Source organism: Podarcis pityusensis, assembly GCF_964106645.2.
Source record: "Podarcis pityusensis genome assembly, chromosome: 12".
Classification (NCBI taxonomy): domain Eukaryota; kingdom Metazoa; phylum Chordata; class Lepidosauria; order Squamata; family Lacertidae; genus Podarcis; species Podarcis pityusensis.
Window position 1 is genome coordinate 39,933,568 of NC_138037.1, and position 18,585 is coordinate 39,952,152.

The window sequence follows — 18,585 nt, forward strand, 5'->3', positions numbered from 1 at the left end:
ATAAGCAGATTACTCTGAAAATCTTCTTGGCTGCAAAATGTATTCTATATTTTGGAACTTCATGATCTTGTAGAACTGGACAGCCGTGGATAGCAGGTTAATAGGAAGCCAAAAAGTCAAGATGCGTCTTTCTTGAGTTCATCAAAGCTGCCATAAATTATTTGTGCAACAGTCTTGAATAAATCTCCCACCTGTCAGCTATAATTTCAACAGCATCTTAAAAGAGAAAGAAAAACCAATTCAGAACTGTTTTGTGTATAATGGTTAAAGGAAATGACTTACCTTAAGCAGTAAACTAATTCCATTTACTTTGAATAAGCCTACTTTTGTCTTCTCCAGTCGCTGAAATGTCTGCTTTTTACACTTACTCACCAAAGTGCATTGCTTTATGGTTTGTTTTTGTGCTTGAAGGGAGGTCATATTACATGTGCCACCTTCAGTATGTTTGAACCAGTAAGTGGTGGAACTTGGGAGTTTACTGACCTTTGGTCCCATGCTTCTATTTTAACGGTGCAGTACTAATTGTACAAAGTTTATTGTTGCATACTTGTGCTCCATCAGCGTCCTCAAGACAGCCACTAGGCTAAAATCTTTTCCATGATCATTATCGTCACATACATCATATTCTGAGAATACTGACAGAAAGATTTTAATGGTTGGGAAGCTTTCCCGGGCTGATGCTAGTGGAATCTGAAGCATTCATCATTCTCTTCATTAGTGCTTCTGCGGTCACCAGAAATTCTTGTCAGCAGCTCTGGGTATGCATTTTGAATATATCCTTGAGGGCATATATCTACCTCGGTTAAAATTCAAGTTATGAGTTTTTTCCTTCCTCAGAAACAAATTACATTATTTAGGTGTAACTAACAAAGGTGTAACTAAAGCTGTCAGTCTTTAAATCTGGAGTTATAATTCCAGTCTGCAAATCTGGTACATCTGAATGTTTGCAAATTAAGCTGACTTTGGATCACTTCTGATATTACTTTCTCAAGATACAGGTACATGCAACACCTTTATTTTTTTGCATGTGTGGCTTTTTTGGTGGGGGGAAACAGAAGCACAATTTGCTCTTGCTGTATTGTTGCATATAGATGTGCCCATCTGTCTCTTAGGGCTGGTTTCTCAGGTTTAGAAAATGAATGCTGTACAATCCTTCTATGTTGCTGTTTAGTTCAAGGATAGTGTTGCATGGTTTGATGGTCCTTCATGTCAAAATTCCCTGCCTGTGGAGACTTGGCACACCAAAGAGAGAGATTTGTGTCTAGTCTTCTTACCAATGTGCTCATTTTCATGTCTAGGGAGCTTATGATGCAAGAGGACTTCCCATCCACTTTCTGAATGGGGCAAAGTTCCAGGAGAGCTGTTTCACACCATGTAAACAAGGGTCTAAGCTATTGGGTGAAGTTTTCCAGAGATCAGAGGGCAGGGTTGGTGTCTGGACCAAGATTTCAGTACAGGCATATTTGCACTCAGGCACCTTCTTGATCGCTTAGCATTTGCAGTTACGCTGATTGCCTTGCTTGACTGCATTTTCATGTAGGGTTTTCTTAAACAGCAAAACCATCTTTTGCCATTTGTGAGTACAGTGGTACCTCTGGTTGCGAACGGGATCCGTTCCGGAGCCCCGTTCACAACATGAGCAGAACGCAACCTGCGTCTGCGCGTGCACGGGCCGCGATTTGCTGCTTCTGCGCATGCGTGTGATGTCATTTTGAGCGTCTGCGCATGCGCAAGCGGCGAAACCCGGAGGTAACCCTTTCCGGTACTTCCGGGTCACCGCAGGACGCAACCTGAAAAGATTTAACCTGAAGCAAACGTAACAAGAGGTATGACTGTATTATTGATGAGGAATTTATATTTTAATATATAGGACTTATACTTTAGGAAAGTTATGTGACATCAGAGTGAATTAGGCATCAGTCTGGGAATTTCAAGGCAACCACTGTTTTGAGTCATGGAGGAAGATTTTAGTGAAGCAGTACAGGAGTTCATGGGACTGTTCCTCCTGGAGCTGGTTGGACATAAGTAGAGCCTGCTAGTTCAGGCCAATGCCCACCTGCATAATATTTTATTTATAAAACACCTACAGTTACTGGATGCTGTAAAATTTTAAAAAATGACAATTCTCAGCTCACATGTAACCAATATAATTGGAGTGGCAAGGGAACAGGCATGAAAAGGGGAGGTGGAAGGCAGTATGAAACAATAGATTCTGAATTTTTTTAAGCATCGTAAGAGTTTGCAGAAGAAAATGCTGTTCAGAATTAATAGTTTCCCATAAGCTTTTTAAAAGATAGATACTAAGAAGCAGCGGGTTCCAAATGTAGGGACAAACCTGAACAGCTGGTAAATAATAGCAGAAAGGAAAACAGAAGCCTTGCAGAAGATGAGGAACTTCATATAGTATGGCTTGAAGTTGGCTTGTTTTTTAATAACCATAGTTACGGCAAAGCACAGTTTGTCTGGTGTTGAATATCACAGCAAGCTGTGGTTAGTTTAAAATGGAAGGGAAAAGCTTCAGCTTCAGAGAGCCAGTGTGATGTAGTGGTTAAGAGCGAAAGACTCGTAATCTGGGGAACCGGGTTCGTGTCTCCGCTCCTCCACATGCAGCTGCTGGGTGACCTTGGGCCAGTCACACTTCTTTGAAGTCTCTCAGCCTCACTCACCTCACAGAGTGTTTGTTGTGGGGGAGGAAGGGAAAGGAGAATGTTAGCCGCTTTGAGACTCCTTCGGGTAGTGATAAAGCGGGATATCAAATCCAAAACTACTACTACTCCTCTCCTCCTCCTCCTCCTCCTCCTCCTCCTCCTCCTCCTCCTCCTCTTCTTCTTCTTCTTCTTCTTCTTCTTCTTCTTCTTCAGTTCTCACACCTAAACAGGAAGAAAGGGGAAAGGGGAGGAGAAGTTTACATCCTCTAGTCTGACTGTGGCTTGTCCACATCACACCAGAGACAAAGCTAGGGGCTGGCAAAACTGGCCCCTACTGGGGGCCCAGGCCCAGGAGGGGCACAAAATTCACCTATCAAACTATGGAGTGTATGTTGTATGGAATGTATGGTGCCGCAGCACTGCTATCGCAGCAAGATCGAACACGGGAGAAGCTTCCCATCCTTCTTGCACCACAGCACAAAGGTGTTTGGTATTGCAGTAAAGTGATTTTTCGGTCTGTGCTGATACAGTGGTACCTCAGGTTACAGACGCTTCAGGTTACAGACTCCGCTAACCCAGAAATAGTGCTTCAGGTTAAGAACTTTGCTTCAGGATGAGAACAGAAATCGTGCTCCGGCAGCGCGGCGGCAGCGGGAGGCCCCATTAGCTAAAGTGGTGCTTCAGGTTAAGAACAGTTTCAGGTTAAGAACGGTCCTCCGGAACAAATTAAGTACTTTACCTGAGGTGTACCACTGTATAGCTCCTTGCCAAGGGTGCAAGGGACCCCAGGTATGCCTCTGCACCACACCGAACAGCCGTTCAGGCATAAATGTTGGACCAGCTTTTCAGTACCAGATAGATTCTACTTTATGGTCAATCGGAAATAAATGATGAGACTGCCTTTTCTTTACCTACGTAGCTTTTCTTTTAAAAAGGGTATTCAGCATGAATTAACGTTTTTAACTCACAAATGCCAGATGCAAAAAGCAGTTCTAAGCAAGCGAAAAATCGCATTTGGCTGTTTTCAACCCTTGGGTGATCTAGCTTGAAGACTCACGCCCCCATATAACTTTCGGAAATTGTCAGTGTTAAAAGGGATCATGCTGATAGTTTGCCCAATATATTAATATTCCAAGTGCTGCTGAAGCCTGTTGGTCAGCTCCCTTGGCTAATGAGGCTGCAGGTGATATTTTCTGCTGTTTTTCAAAACCCATTTTGCATTGTAACTAGGGAACTGCGTGTTCTCTTTGGCAAACTAGCAGCAGGCTCTTTGGATAGCAACTGGAGAATCTTACGTGGAAACCTGTAGCTGACCTACTTCTAGCTTCCTTTCACTGTCACCGCTTCAGAGGAGGGCTGCCATACATTAGCAGAACTGGCACCCAGAATCACACTTTACCCAAAAGAGTAGAGCACAGCTGAGTTTTTCAGTACAAATGCTTGGCAGGTATCTGATCTTTCTCTCTGCTCTAGCTCAGTGTTTCTGTTCTCAATAATTTTAACAGGCACAGAAGTGGAAATTCTGTTCACATTTACCTGGAATAAGTTCCATTGGGTTCACTGGGGCTTACTTTTGAGTAGACATGAACAACAACAACAACAACAACAACAACAACAACAATTTATTTATACCCTGCCCATCTGGCTGGGTTTCCCCAGCCACCCTGGGCAGCTCCCAACAGAATATTAAAAACACAATAAAATATCAAACATTAAAAAATTCCCAATACAGTGTTACCTTCAGGTGTCTTCTAAAAATCAGATAGTTGGGAGGGTGTTCTACAGGGTGGGCACCACTACCGAGAAGGTCCTCTGCCTGGTTCCCTGTCACCTCACTTCTTGCAGTGAGGGAACCACCAGAAGGCCCTCGGTGGCTGGGGAAACCCAGCCAGATGGGCAGGGTATAAATTATTATTATTATTATTATTATTATTATGCTTGTGCCAGTGGACCATCTTTCCATAGACTTAAAAAAATAAATCTCATCCCGTTGGTCTAAATGGGAGAAAAAGGAATACACCAGCCCAAGAGCAGGGTAACCCACTCCCTTCCCACATTCTGGGGAAATGGTAAGGTTTTAGATCCCATAGATCCACAGCGCCATTGATCCACACCTGACATGCCCCTGTTTCCCCCTCTTTGTTGTGGAAACACTGACAGCAGAGAATAATTCTGGGAGTTGACTTTCCTCTTTGAGGGCATAGTTCCCTCTCCATCCACAGAAAGAGCTCGACCAAATCCTATGAGACACCCTTCCAGGGACCATAGGATTGGTTCATCACCATTATCCTGATTTATAGGCAAGACACATCTTCATTCTTATTTATGGCCATAGCCTCCATAAGGCACCTTGCATAGTCATTAAATAAAATACATTTAAATATGAGAAAATCAGCATAGGAAAACAGCATGAAATTTTAAAACAGGTCAATCAATTAAAAATATAAATGGATTAGGCAGCAAAATATAAGCCAGCAAAGTAAATTAGCAGTATTGGTCTAGATGCAGATTGACATGCTGATCTACTACATCAGTGAGAACAAGGACTAAGTTTTACTTGTTTGCAAAGAAATGCTTTAAGACAGTTGCAGTGTACCATAAAGGCCGAGTATCCAAAATAAAACGATGCATTGTTTGAAAAGAAAAAAATAGAAACTCATTATTTTTAAGCTAATCACAATATCCCGAAGAAATCTGACATGGTTTTTGACGTTCTGGGAAAGGCAACCCTGATGTTTTGCAAATAGTAACAAGGGGAAAGACCAATTAAATTGATGGCAGTTTTTGACAGCAGGAGTTAATAGTGCTACAGGCTGGTACAGTGCTACTTCCATGGAAAATGCAGTCTAGTGGTGGCAGACCCAAGTTTCTTCCAGGTCAAAAAGGTAAAGGGGTCCCTGACCATTAAGTCCAGTCACGGACGGCTCTGGGGTTGTGGCGCTCATCTCGCTCTATAGGCCAAGGGAGCCGACGTTTGTCCACAGTTTTTCCGGGTCATGTGGCCAGCATGACTAAGCCACTTCTGGCGAACCAGAGCAGTGCACAGAAACACTGTTTACCTTCCTGCTGGAGCAGTACCTATTTATCTGCTTGCACTTTGACATGCTTTCGAACTGCTAGGTTAGCAGGAACTAGGACCAAACAATGGGAGCTCACCCTGTCGCGAGGATACGAACCGCGAGGATACGAACCGCCAACCTTCTGATCGGCAAGCCCTAGGCTCTGTGGTTTAGACCACAGCGCCACCTGCCACCCAGGTAGTCGCTAGTTATTTTGACCCTAAATTGTCTGCTTAAACAGAGGATTCTCTGCTAGTTCTATATTTTAGGTGGCCAGTTGATACACAGGCAGATTTATTGCAAATTTATTTTGGGATCTTGGTGTTTCAGCACTATAAATGTGTAACTATCTTGTGTTTATTAGATAAAGCTCAAAGAAGGGGCTGCAATTCAAGACCTACTTACTCGTGACTATGATCCCATTGAACACCATGAGACTTATTTCCAAGCACACATGTGCAGAATCACATTGGGGATTAACTTGGTGTGTTGTGGAGTCTTTTATATGGTTTGCAGTAATTTGTAGAAAGTATGTTCTCCCTCATGGAGAGCACAGGTTGCGGGCGGGGCTGACAAGACACCTCACTGTTACTAGGCAAATGGTTTGGCTATCCTTTAAATAGGGGCGGGCTGTTACTGGGGAAATCTAGATGTTGCCATTTGTTGATTGACAGCCCTATTTGTTAAATACTATGCTCGCAGCGAGGAACTTCCTCTTTTCGCTGCTTACTTCGGATCACCCGCCCTCCCTTCCCTAATTTTAGGCTATTTTCTTGACCTTGCTATGCCTGTCATGGAGTCGTCTGCTTTGGGGCAGGGGCCTGGTAGGAATTTTGTCCATTTGGCTGATTAGTGTGTGCCACTTGGTTTTTGCCTACTGCGTAGCAAATCGTCACAACTTGTAAGGTTTGCGGTTAGGCATTGGTCTTGGAATTGGTTGGTGGAGGGGTATGGATTCGGCTGTGCCTGCCCCTCCAAAATGCTGCTGCTGCTTCAAGGGTTTTCCGTTAAAGGAACCCAGGGGCTCCCCATGCTTTCGTCCGAAACCCCCTGGCAAGGGGCTAGGGCCACGCAAGCCCCCGGGAGCATTCTGGGGAGAGGTGAGGCATGGTTCCCAGTCCCGTCTCTCTCCCCAGGTGACTTACCCTTGCTGACTTCGCGGGGGTGCGAATGTCAGAGCTGTCCCCGTGCAGGGTCAGTTAGTGCTACCAATGCCTAAGCAACCACTCACATTGCTGTAATTTGAATAAAGTTGTGGCCAAAATTATGCCAAAAACCTTAAACAAAAATTAAGTGTCAATTGTGGTTTTCTTTGGGGGGGTGTCTTGGTGACCTCGACGCGCAAATAAGTAGAGAGGTTGTGCATGTTTGAATGTTCCCCTTTGACGGACAGGTTTTGTTTTTAATCACAGTGACTTATTTTATGAGGCTGCTCAAATCATAGAATGAAGGGGGGGATAATTAAGTAAATAAACAGGATTCTTCTCATGGGTCTTCATTCTCCTCTTTGTGGGACACGGGGGGCGCTGTGGTCTAAACCACCAAGCCTCTTGGGCTTGCTGATCGTAAGGTCAGCAGTTTGAATCTGCACGACGGGGTGAGCTCCCATTGCTATGTCCCTGCTCCTGCTAACCTAGCAGTTTGAAAACACCAGTGTGAGTAGATAAATAGGTATCGCTGAGGCGGGAAGGTAAACAGCATTTCTGTGTGATCTGGCATTCATCATGGTGTGCCGTTGTGCCAGAAGCAGTTGAGTCATGCTGGTCACATGACCTGGAAAAGCTGTCTGTGGACAAACGCTGGCTCCCACTGCCTGAAAGTGAGATGAGTGCTGCAACCCCATAGTTTAATTTGATTAGACTTAACCTTCCAGTGGTCCTTTACCTTTACCTTTCATTCTCCTCTGAGTTTTGACTGTAAGAGAAGCGTTCAAGTTAGACTATTGGGGCGGCCATATTCCTTCCTAATCATTCTTTTTCCTAACAGATAATCAGAAATCATAGGTGACTCTCTCAGTGTCTCTATGCTTCGTGGTGGAAGGAGTCATGTTTTTTGTGGTGCGAGGACCCGACCCCCGCGAAGTAAAATGAAGACACAGGGACACGTGATATAAGGTTAATGGGCTAGAAAAGGCCACAACTTTATTGATTACAGCAATGAAAAGGTATTGGCTTAGGCATTGGATCACAAAACAAGTGGGTTTATTCACCAGGGGGTCAACACCTGTTGATGCTAATCCAACTATAGGCTCACCCCTGATGTCACCGAGGGTCGTGCCATGGCCTCCTGCCAAGCAGGCTTCGGACGGAATACACGACCGCCAGATTCCTTTAACGGAATACCCCTATAAATTGAAGGCATAGGCGATGGCCACACCTAGCACTTCGACACACCACAACACATTATTCCAATGCCTAACCTACCCACCAATACCACCAGAAAGTTGTGACGATTGCTATGAGGTAGGCGAAAAAACCAAAAAGCCTAATGCCAAATGGAAAAACTCCTACCAGGCCCCCCGGGCAACCGGGGCGACCAACCTAAGGTCCATAGCAAGGCCAATGACCTAAGCCCTAACTCAAAGGGAGTGGAGGGTGGGTGACTCGCTCAGGACGACAAAGAGAAATGAGGCCGGGGAGAGGCAGGCACTGCAGCATAAAGGCTGCTGGACACGCCCCCCCATGGCACCTGGTTGGGCGGCCACCGGGGGGGGCGTGAGTGCCAGCCAGGTGAGCTGGAGGCAGGGGGCAACGCCCCCTGCTAGGAGCGGTGTTCGGGCTCCCGCCCACAACCACTCCCCTCTCTTTCAGGGAGGAGAGTCTTTGTGGTGCGAGGACCCGACCCCCGCGAAGTAAAATGAAGACACAGGGACACGCGATATAAGGTTAATGGGCTAGAAAAGGCCACAACTTTATTGATTACAGCAATGAAAAGGTATTGGCTTAGGCATTGGATCACAAAACAAGTGGGTTTATTCACCAGGGGGTCAACACCTGTTGATGCTAATCCAACTATAGGCTCACCCCTGATGTCACCGAGGGTCGTGCCATGGCCTCCTGCCAAGCAGGCTTCGGACGGAATACACGACCGCCAGATTCCTTTAACGGAATACCCCTATAAATTGAAGGCATAGGCGATGGCCACACCTAGCACTTCGACACACCACAACACATTATTCCAATGCCTAACCGCCACCCGAGCTAAAGGCTCGCCGCCAATACCTTCAAAGCTGCAACCAATCCCAGATGCTTTTGCTGACACTAAGTAACCAAATGTCGTTCCCCAGATCCGATAAGTGGACGCCGTCATTCCGGTATAAAGCTTGGTTGCCGATCCGGATACGGTCATGATAAATGACTCGGCCATACATAGAGCACACCCAACGGGCTACCGCCCGAATTACGAGTTTCCTGGTTCTTTCAATGGCCATACAGCTTTGCGCACCGCGCCAAACAGTTCGTTTCAAGAAGGAGGACCAGAACACTGTTGTTCTGGGACACAAGGCTGCAAATGCATTCAAGTCTCTTTTTATGCTCCACAACAAGTCCACACTCCTTCTGTTAGCGAGGTCATTCTCCCCCAAATGAATTACAAGGATGTCGGGAGGGCCGAACTTGGCTACTTTCTCCCACAGCAATGGCATAAGCTCCTCCCAACGCATGCCTCTTCTCGAAAGCCAGGAAACTCGAACACCATGTGGAAGGCCAAGATTGTATGCAAGGCCGCAGCTCACCGCTCGTACGCGGGCCCAATGAACTATACTGTGGCCGCAAATCCACACGCTTCTCCTGAGCATAGCTGGGGGTAAAAGACAGAAAAGAAAAGGCAGATAAGTAGGGTAAAGCTGCAGGTCACATATTAGACTTATAAGCACTGGAGTTCCACCGGCCCATTTCTTTGATCCTGTCCGCCGGTAGCCCCAGGTGCGCGGCCGTGGTTGCGGCGCCCATCCTAAATGAGTGCGTGGCGTACTCCTGGGAGGATAGACCACAAGCCTTAATAGCCTTGCGAAGTACTCTGGTGAATTGGTGCCTCAACAAGGGTGACCCATCTTCATGGACCAGAAACAGACCCGGGCCGGGCGGTCTGAGGTAGAGGTACCGCCTAGTGTCCTCTACCGGGCATGGGCCCTGCTGTGCCGACGCCGTGAGCTTAACTAGGACACCCTTACCAGCCTGATCAGTCTTGGACTGACGTATATCCACTGTCACATTAGAATCGGACAACTGCACGTCCTTGCACAGGAGGCCGCGTGTTGAACCTTGTGCACTAACTTCAAACACCACCTCACCAACTCTAAGCGCGCCAAAAAGGCGATAGCGTATGCTGCGGAAAAGAGACGTGTTTCGAACCTGCACCAGCAAATTGACCTGAGTTTTATGCGTATCTGTGATAACCCGTAAGAATTGGCTTATGGCCCTCGGCCCTGTGAGGTTGTAACCTGCCCCAACCCTCAATGGCTCTATGGATCAAGAAGTCGCTACCCGGGTCATGAGCAAATGTAGCTTTTGAAAAGAAGCTGATGGCGGCTACGAGAATCTTTAAGGTTTTAGGAGCACGTCCCAGATCATCGAGATGGGAAAGGTACTGCAAGACATCGTCAGTGGTAGGAGGTACGTCATGTGAGAGCCCAGATAACCCAGACCTGGAACCAAGGAAATCACACCAGGCCTTCTTGTAGGACCTGAGAGTGGAGGGTGCCATGGATGCCAATACTCCCTGTATCACTTTGCGTCTCCCACATTCCACAGGCGCTCCGGAAAGGGTTCGGGCAACAGTTGTGCTCCAGGTGCAAGCAACCGGAAGCGAGGTATCTGAAATCGAGACAAGGCATCGGCAATGTCATTATTGGCTCTGGGTACGAATTTGGCTGAAAATATTATGTTGAACTCAAGGCACCGGAGGACGAACGCCCGCAGAAGGGAGGAGATCCTCTCAGACCGAGATGACTGCCTGGCTAGAATGTTCATGACCGCCAGGTTGTCGGAAGCACACGCGGTGATCTCGAAAATCTTCCGTCCAGATGTGAACGGCCACCACTATTGGAAAGAACTCAAGAAAGGTGAGATCCAACGTGATGGCCTGACCTTGCCATGCCGTCGGCCATCGTAGTGCACACCAGCGCCCCTTGAAGTACAAGCCAAAGCCTAAGGACCCAGCCGCATCCAATTGGACCTGGAAGTCTGATGACAGATTCAAGACATCCTGCCATAGAGATACCCCATTGTAGATCTCCAGACAAGTCGCCACACCTCCAGATCTGCCTTGACCGACCTGGGGAGGCGGACCCTGTTGTGCGGGTGTCTAAGACCACTGACAGCCTGGCTAGGCGGGCACGCGCATTGGAGTGGACCTGGAAATCAGAGGCCAAATTAAGGATTTCCAGCCATAGGGAGACTCCGTTGTAGTGTTCCAGAAATCTGATCCCCATCTCACAATCCGCCTTGACCGACTTGATAAGTCTTACTCTATGGTGCGGATGCTTGAGGCCCGCTGACAACCTGGCTAAGGGTGAGCGAAATGGGCGGCCTGGTGAAACTACTCTACATGCGAAGTTGAAATGATCTAGCAAGGACTGGACCTGTCTAAGAGCGACTTCATTATTATTATTATTATTATTATTATTATTATTATTATTTCGGGAAGGGTTTGACAAATAGTTTCGTTAAGGGCAACTATTTTCCCCACTGGCAGGCGGGCGGATTGAGCTGCTGTGTCAAGCTCTATACCCAGGCAAGTAAGATGCGTTGAGGGTCCGCCTTATCTGAGGGGAACTCCCAGCTCCTGGGCCAAAGCTGAGAAGGCCTCCAGAAGGGAGGCACATTCGCCAGTATTGGGTTTCCCAATGAGTAGAAAAGTCACCGAGGTAACGTGTCGCCCCAGGTGAGTTGGTTCTGTAGCGCAAGGCCCAGTCCCAACAAGTGCTAAATGTCTCAAAGGCCAAGCCGGCTGCAGAACAACCAATGTGTGCCACTTGGTTTTTGCCTACTGCGTAGCAAATCGTCACAACTTGTAAGGTTTGCGGTTAGGCATTGGTCTTGGAATTGGTTGGTGGAGGGGTATGGATTCGGCTGTGCCTGCCCCTCCAAAATGCTGCTGCTGCTTCAAGGGTTTTCCGTTAAAGGAACCCAGGGGCTCCCCATGCTTTCGTCCGAAACCCCCTGGCAAGGGGCTAGGGCCACGCAAGCCCCCGGGAGCATTCTGGGGAGAGGTGAGGCATGGTTCCCAGTCCCGTCTCTCTCCCCAGGTGACTTACCCTTGCTGACTTCGCGGGGGTGCGAATGTCAGAGCTGTCCCCGTGCAGGGTCAGTTAGTGCTACCAATGCCTAAGCAACCACTCACATTGCTGTAATTTGAATAAAGTTGTGGCCAAAATTATGCCAAAAACCTTAAACAAAAATTAAGTGTCAATTGTGGTTTTCTTTGGGGGGGTGTCTTGGGGACCTCGACGCGCAAATAAGTAGAGAGGTTGTGCATGTTTGAATGTTCCCCTTTGACGGACAGGTTTTGTTTTTAATCACAGTGACTTATTTTATGAGGCTGCTCAAATCATAGAATGAAGGGGGGGATAATTAAGTAAATAAACAGGATTCTTCTCATGGGTCTTCATTCTCCTCTTTGTGGGACACGGGGGGCGCTGTGGTCTAAACCACCAAGCCTCTTGGGCTTGCTGATCGTAAGGTCAGCAGTTTGAATCTGCACGACGGGGTGAGCTCCCATTGCTATGTCCCTGCTCCTGCTAACCTAGCAGTTTGAAAACACCAGTGTGAGTAGATAAATAGGTATCGCTGAGGCGGGAAGGTAAACAGCATTTCTGTGTGATCTGGCATTCATCATGGTGTGCCGTTGTGCCAGAAGCAGTTGAGTCATGCTGGTCACATGACCTGGAAAAGCTGTCTGTGGACAAACGCTGGCTCCCACTGCCTGAAAGTGAGATGAGTGCTGCAACCCCATAGTTTAATTTGATTAGACTTAACCTTCCAGTGGTCCTTTACCTTTACCTTTCATTCTCCTCTGAGTTTTGACTGTAAGAGAAGCGTTCAAGTTAGACTATTGGGGCGGCCATATTCCTTCCTAATCATTCTTTTTCCTAACAGATAATCAGAAATCATAGGTGACTCTCTCAGTGTCTCTATGCTTCGTGGTGGAAGGAGTCATGTTTTTTCTGTGTTGTTCCCTCAAGAGTTTTGGAACATCATCATGTCTGATCTCTCCCTGGGGGAATTTTGTTGTATTTGTATTCACATCATGCGGCAGCAAGGAGCCCCACAAACTAGCCAGCCCAGGATGTGGGTGGTTTGATGCCCTACTTTGATTTTTTTTAATTAAAAAACAGTTTTAAAGTAATGAAGCAGCTCACAATTCTTGGACACCTAGTAAAGGGATTCTCCAGAGTGCAGACTCTGAAGTGGACTCATGATAATATTCGTGTCATGATCCACCCAAATCTAATCAGGCGAGTTTGCTTTGGAATTTTTCTAAGATGCCTTCCCCATTGCTCAGCATCCTTCAAATGTCCAAGCTAATATTCTGTGATCATTGCACAAACAGGAAAAGAAGACCTATTGGACCTTCTGCTCTATTACATGGTGGACCCAGCAACTAACAGTAGGATTACTGCACATTGGTTACTGCTGTTGTTTGTTTGCATCTTGTTGGGCCTAGCCTTCTTGTGCCATATATAAGTGGATGCATGCAGCAACACGTAGACAGATTGCGATTTAAGAACAGGGGAGGACTTGTAAAATGTGAGATATTTGTACTGCTGGCTGTAAATGCTACCGTCATCACCTATCCCAGCCTAGAAGCACATTTACATTTTCATCTAACACTGGAACTCTTCCCAGAAACGGTTAAACAAAACATGGTGTGAAATCATCCCTCTACCTACAATTCATTTTGGATGAAATTTCCGAAAGGTCATAATATGAGTCCAGTAATCCCCTTGATTTAGAGAAGCATTTGTGTACCCACCTTTCTTTTGTGCTTGTTGATTAATAACTGTACGCACTTTAATTACATTGCCATTTTGAAAAACCATCTGAGAAATGGAGTGAAATAACTTTAAGGTCTGGATACAAACCATGAAGGAAAACTGAGATTCAAGGAGGCCTCTCCTTCATTTTAACGGCTCTAAAGTGGGACCTCCTCCCCTCCACCTTCGCAATTCAGGGTGTGCATGTCAGGTTTGCTTGCTGAGTTCCTGAAAAAAGAACACAGAGGACAAGGACCAGATGGGACAGTCTAAATGTGGTAGATGTGCTTAACACCTTCTCTGCCTGACACCAAATGCCCTGGAAATCTGAACGCTGATATCGTCCCCCACACTGACAAAGTTGAGGCGTCACCTTAAAACATACCAGTTTTGCTAGGCTTGTGGTGGCTAGATGTATATTAGAACAATGAGAGTTTTAGCACCAGCCATTGGATTTTAAAGGTTTTTATTAATCTGCTATAATTTTGACAATAATTTCATGATACCTGTGTTATATTGTAAGATTGTTATTAGCTGGGCCCAAGCTTCTCCAGAAGGAAGGTGTGGAACGAAAATAATAAATGGCATGATAATAATTAATTATAACCTGAGTAACCAGGGAAGTCTTGTTGTGTAAACCTCTATGAGCCTAGACTTTCCTCTGAAGACATCCACAGTGAACACATGGATGTCTGGTGAAGAAGAAGCAGCATGGCATCTCTGTACTGTTAACTAGTAATAATATTAATAATAAGTTATTATTCATATGCTGCCCATCTGCCTGGGTTGCCCCAGCCACTCTGGGCAGCTTCCAACAAATTAAATCATCAAACACAGTAAAACACCAGGTATTAAAAACTTCCCTGCCTTCAGATGTCTTCCAAAAATCAGATAGTTGACATCTGATGGGAGGCCATTCTACAAAGTGGGTGCCACTACTGAGAAGGCCCTCTGCCTGGTTCCCTGTAACCTCACTTCTCGCAATGAAGGAACCACCAGAAGGCCACTTAGAGTTGGACCTCAGTGTCTGGGCTGGACGATGGGGGTGGAGATGAGGCCATTTAGGGCTTTGAATCATTCCAGAGACCAGTTCAAGGACATGCTCTGTCATTTATTCAATATGCCATCAAAGGGTCTTGCAGCTAGTGGTTTGGTTTCCTTCACTTCTAGTACTTTTATTACTCCAAATGTACTTTCATTACTCCAAAATGAACAATACAGTCTATTAGCTTATTTACAGACTGTTTTAATGAAAACCGAAACCAATGGGTTCAGTACGAGGTAATAAATGTCAAGGAGTGCAGGAGAATATAGATGTAGTCTGTTCTGTTCCCTGGTCTCAAGGATCTGTTTGCTACACAATGACAATGCTGATTTTCCCTTTAGTCATTGCTCTTAGTCCTCTGTGGTTTGATAGGCCAGCACATAGCTCTCAGGAGTCTTTGGTGCCTTCAGTTGTCCTTGATAGAGGGTCACATGCCCTGTCTTGCTCCCATAGAAGTTTACATCGAGGCCAGAATTCAGCATTCTCAGGGTTTCTGTTCTTAATGTATTTCACACTTGATCAAACTATCATATGTAGTTAATAATGAGCTTTCAAAAAGTTAATAATGGGCTTTCAAAAAGTGTGAGGCATAGGACTTCCGGGTTAGCGCCTCTGGCAATGGCGGATTTCCTCTGATCGGGAGGAATCCGCTCCGTGAGAATTAGGGTCTGGACCGCCGCGGCGAGGCGGAGACCCACTAAAAACCACAGGCAGGAGAAGCCTGTGGACGTGGGATTCGGCTGGCACCTTTTGCGCCTCCCCTACTCACGGGGAAACCCGGTTTCGGGGATCCGGAGCGACGTGGGGTGAATGGCGCGGTGCTTCGAATCGACTGCTCTTTTCACGGAGTGAAGCCGCATTGCTGTTGCCGGAGAGCGCTGACTTTTTCCTGTGGACAATTGGATTTTAAACAACTGCCCGTGAGTAGAACGGAAAATTGGACTATGAAAATTTCTTAATTTGGCACCGAAGCGGGAAGGTCTAAACAGGAGGTCCACCTTCCGCTTTTGCAAATAGATTGAAGCAAAGACACGGCAAGTTAGAGTCTGGAAAGTCATTTGTAAAGGATTAAATTTTCATCATTTAAAACTACTGAACCCCCTTGGAAGCAGGAGAAGAGGGGGGAACCTTTTTTTAGACTGTCTAATCCTGCAGAAGAGAGAGTAAAGAAAGGTAAATTTCCACCCTCTTGAACCTGGGAGCGGGGTGTCAGGACAGACGTTTTGGGGAAGTTCATTGACTGTGGACAAACGTTTTTGACAGATAGTCAAAAGAAGAGAAACATATTGATTCCATTGTTCCCTTTCGCATTTAAAAGGAACAAAATATCCGAAAAAGGAAAACTTTGTTGCTAGATCTGCGCTTTTTTTAAAAAAAAAAGATGGATAAAAATAGAAATTGTTTCCCCTAGAGGGAGCTTGTGAAACTGTTATTAGAGTCGAACTGGGGAGCTTTGCAGCTGTAGAGATTAAAGATCGTGGGACCAGACTTCGACCTTGAACAAGAATGTGCTTAGAGGAGGCTTTGGTGCTTGCTCTTTGCAAGACAAGTGCTTTATTGGAACAGTTACATGAGAAGATGGATTTGATGACTGTTGCGGTCAGAAATTTTGGTCAGGCAGTGGGTACCTATATAGAACCCACTCAGGAATTAATCCAGGAATGTGCTTTGACAGATCAGATAAAGGAGGAGGTTGTTGCTGAACCTCAAGTAGCAGAAATGGAGAGAGCTGCGGCCCAGCAGGAACATGAGTTGTTGGATTTGACGAATGAACCTGGAAAAAGTCAGATTTGGAGAGATGGAGTTCTGTTTGGCTTGGAGATGGGGGGCTGGATGGATCGCCCTATGCAGGGATGTTTTGACCTTTCGAGTCTGGCTTTGGGCCGGGGGGAGTTCGGAGTTGTGGGGGCCCTTAACTTTGGAGGGACTTTGAAACATGCCTTTAAATATTACATGGATTTCAGTGTTGACTATGGAAAATGGGCTGACTTGTCGAGAGGGGACAAAGATATTGTCAAGTTGGAGTCTCCCCGAGTGAAAGGAAGGAAATTAAGAATAAGATCAGCAGAAGACAAAGTAAAGTACAGGTATAAACATGAAGAAGACCTGTGGAAGGGACATGGAAAAGACTTAAGAGCCTTGGATACAAGGTCACCAGGTTGATGGACTAGATGAATGGGATAGAAAGGACTGACAAAACCCGAGACCAGGAAGAAGAGACGATGGATGAAGATTGGAAGAAAGTTTTAAAAATTTATTTAGAAAATTATCGTAAAATTAATGAGTATTAGAAAAATGTTGGAATGAAATTATTTGGCTTTAGCAGAAATGTTAAAAAGAATTATGTAAGAATATGTTATGGTTAAAAGAATTTGGTATAAATAAGATTTAAGTTTTAAGCTTTAGGGTTTTTTATGGTAAGATAATGTTAAAATAGATTAAGGTAATTTAATGACAGGATATTGTGAAAGATGGAAAGGATTTGCTGAGATAATTAACAACTAGAATACAAAAAAGGGAGGTGTGAGGAGGTCGATGAAATAAGTTAATGAAAGTTAAGGATTTGGGAATATTGGATTTGTTTTTAAATTTTTTGTTTATTTTTGCTTTTTGATTTTGATGTATTGTGTGTTTTGTTTTCTCTTTTTGATTTTGGTTTGTATTGATTTGTATTGTTTAATTGTTATTTTTATCTACCTTTTTATTTCTTTTTCTCTTTCTCTTGATTTTTCCTTCTTTTCTCTTTGTAATTTTAAAATTCTCAATAAATATCATTTAAAAAAACAACAACAAAAAGTGTGAGGCATAGACAGGAATCAAGGCAAAGCTATTCTAAGGCAATATTAACACTATTTCTGTAATATTTACTTTCTAACTGTCATGTGGTACAGCTTGTTAACAAATTATGCATGTTTTGTTAGACAATAAGAACTCAACTACTGTATTTATCCTGATTTACAACAAGAAAATATACTCTCTGGTCATTTAAACTATTATGAGTTGTTTTATCACAAATGTACTGCCTGGTGTTTCAAATAGAAGAACTTCATTCACTTTGTAAAAGAAATATTGTAAGGAGCTTTCGCGAACAGAGTAATTGTAAAGAGCAGTGTTTTTAAACTCTAAAGCTTTCTGTCTTTCTATCTGTCACCTTGTGCTTAAATCAGCAAATTCAAGCTTTATGCCAGGTCAAAAATAGAAACCCCATGCAGGAAAATCCCACAAAGATTTGTTCGAAATAGGTCAGAATACCAAATTATGCTCCCATTGTGTGATACTCGGAATCTTAAAACTTCAAAACACAAAAAGGGAGCTACTCAGAAGAATCAAATTGCTCCCTAATAATGGCTCATGTTCTTAAAAGACCCCTTCGGTTTTTTGATTCCTTTTCATGCCTTTGCTTTCCTTTGCAATACCAGCAACCACCTTAGCATTTAAGAACAGACCTAGAGAAAAAGAAATAATTACTTTTAGCAAAATTACTTTAAAAAAAGCAACTTCAGTGAAACGATGGGAGACTGTCTAGGAACTGCACGCATGCTGCTATGGGTTTCGCGATGAAAAAAAGGTGGGCTGTTAATGTACAAAATAAATAAATGCAGTGTGGCCTGAGGGACTGAGCTCTAGTCAGGTCATGCACAAGAAGATGCATACCTTCCAAGTGTCCCGATTTTCCAGGGACAGTGTTATGTACTAAGCTTGGATCCTAGAACAATAGGCAGGTAGGATCCTGGAATGCAACAACTGACTGGCCTGCAGGAGGAGACCAATCAGGCTCCAGGAGGGAAGCAGAATCAGCCAATCAGACAGGACTCATTGTGTAAATAATGTATATAAAGGCCTGAGGTTTGGGGGGGG

General features: G+C 45.0%; 1 protein-coding gene and 1 long non-coding RNA gene across 3 annotated transcripts in view; one reads left to right on the top strand and one right to left on the bottom strand.

Moving 5' to 3' along the window:
* The window catches only part of KCNH8 (potassium voltage-gated channel subfamily H member 8), a 176,380-nt gene that overhangs the window by 113,756 nt on the left and 44,039 nt on the right, over positions 1 to 18,585 (top strand). The window lies entirely within an intron of this gene.
* LOC308459553 lies at positions 7,818 to 11,663 on the bottom strand. The gene is made up of 2 exons (XR_013978133.1): positions 10,619 to 11,663; positions 7,818 to 10,521 (listed from the first exon to the last, which is right to left on the bottom strand). It is a non-coding gene; the product is annotated as an uncharacterized lncRNA (long non-coding RNA).